Raw genomic sequence first — 1,932 nt, 5'->3', positions numbered from 1 at the left:
TGAATTTTTCAAAAATTTTTAAAATCAAATTATTTCTCATGAGTCAAATCAAATTTTCAATTTGAAAATCTTATCTTTTTCAAAATCTTTTTCAAAAATCAAATCTTTTTCAAAATTCTTAGTTATTTTCGAAAATTCCAAAAATATTTTTCAAAAATCTTTTTCTTATTTTTATACCAAATTTTCGAAAATAACATAATCAATTAATGTTTTGATTCAAAAATTTGAAGTTTGTTACTTGCTTGTTAAGAAAGATTCAAACTTTAAGTTCTAGAATCATATCTTGTGATTTCTTATGAATCAAGTCATTAATTGTGATTTTAAAAATCAAATCTTTTTCAAAAACTAATTTCTATCATATCTTTTCAAAAATATCTTCTCATCTTATCTTTTTCAAAAATATCTTTTCAAAATATCTTTCCTAACCTCCTAACTTCTTATCTTTTCAAAATTTGTTTCAACTAACTAACTAACTTTTTGTTTGTTTCTTAACTTTTTCAAAACCACCTAACTAACTCTCTTTCTCTCATTTTTCGAAAATATCTTCCCCCTTTTTTCAAAATCTCTTTTTAATTTATTAATTATTTTAATTTTTAAATCTTAATTTTCAAAAAAAAAATACTAACATTTTTCAAAAACCATTTTCAAAAATCACTAACTCCTTTTCAAAAATAATTTTCGAAAATTCCCTCCTTCTCTCTCATCTTATTCTATTTATTTATTCATCTACTAACATCTCTTCCTCACATCATCACCAAATTTGAACCCCCTCTTCTATCTGTGTTCGAATTTCCTCTTCTTTTCTTCTACTAACAATAAGGAACCTCTTTACTGTGACATAGAGGATTCCTCTTCTTTTCTTTTTCTCTCCTCTTTCTTATGAGCAGGGACAGAGAAAAAGGCATTCTTGTTGAAGCTGATCCAGAACCTGAAAGGACTCTGAAGAGAAAATTAAGAGAAGCTAAATTACAACAACCTAGAGACAACTTAATTGAAAATTTCGAACAAGTAAAGGAGATGGCAGCCGAACCCAACAACAATGCAAGGAAGTTGCTTGGTGACTTTACTGCACCAAATTCCAATTTACATGGAAGAAGCATCTCCATTCCTGCCATTGGAGCAAACAACTTTGAGCTGAAACCTCAATTAGTTTCTCTGATGCAGCAGAACTGCAAGTTTCATGGACTTCCATCTGAAGATCCTTTTCAGTTCTTAACTGAATTCTTGCAGATATGTGATACTGTTAAGACTAATGGAGTAGATTCTGAAGTCTACAGGCTCATGCTTTTCCCTTTTGCTGTAAGAGACAGAGCTAGATTATGGTTGGATTCTCAACCCAAAGACAGCCTGAACTCTTGGGATAAGCTGGTCACGGCTTTCTTAGCCAAGTACTTTCCTCCTCAAAAGCTGAGCAAGCTTAGAGCTGATGTTCAAACCTTCAGACAGAAAGAAGGTGAATCCCTCTATGAAGCTTGGGAAAGATACAAACAGTTGACCAAAAAGTGTCCTTCTGACATGCTTTCAGAATGGACCATCTTGGATATATTCTATGATGGTTTATCTGAGCTATCTAAAATGTCACTGGACACTTCTGCAGGTGGATCCATTCACCTAAAGAAAACGCCTGCAGAAGCTCAAGAACTCATTGACATGGTTGCTAATAACCAGTTCATGTACACTTCTGAAAGGAATCCTGTGAGTAATGGGACGCCTATGAAGAAGGGAGTTCTTGAAGTTGATACTCTGAATGCCATATTGGCTCAGAATAAAATATTGACTCAGCAAGTCAATGTGATCTCTCAGAGTCTGCATGGAATGCAAGCTGCATCCAACAGTACTCAAGAGGCTTCTTATGAAGAAGAAGCCTATGATCCTGAGAACCCTGCAATAGCAGAGGTAAATTACTTAGGTGAACCTTATGGAAACACCTAT

General features: G+C 33.1%; 1 non-coding gene across 1 annotated transcript; it reads right to left on the bottom strand.

Moving 5' to 3' along the window:
• Window positions 1-1,413: 1,413 nt before the first annotated feature.
• LOC148576710 (small nucleolar RNA R71) lies at window positions 1,414-1,521 on the bottom strand. The gene has a single exon (XR_015903233.1). It is a non-coding gene; the product is annotated as a small nucleolar RNA R71 (small nucleolar RNA).
• Window positions 1,522-1,932: the final 411 nt, after the last annotated feature.

The sequence above is a fragment of the Arachis ipaensis genome, chromosome B1 (genome assembly GCF_059453495.1).
Source record: "Arachis ipaensis isolate K30076 ecotype BB chromosome B1, ASM5945349v1, whole genome shotgun sequence".
Classification (NCBI taxonomy): domain Eukaryota; kingdom Viridiplantae; phylum Streptophyta; class Magnoliopsida; order Fabales; family Fabaceae; genus Arachis; species Arachis ipaensis.
The sequence above is the reverse complement of the archived record's forward strand: the minus strand, read 5'-3'. Positions and strand labels throughout refer to the sequence as shown.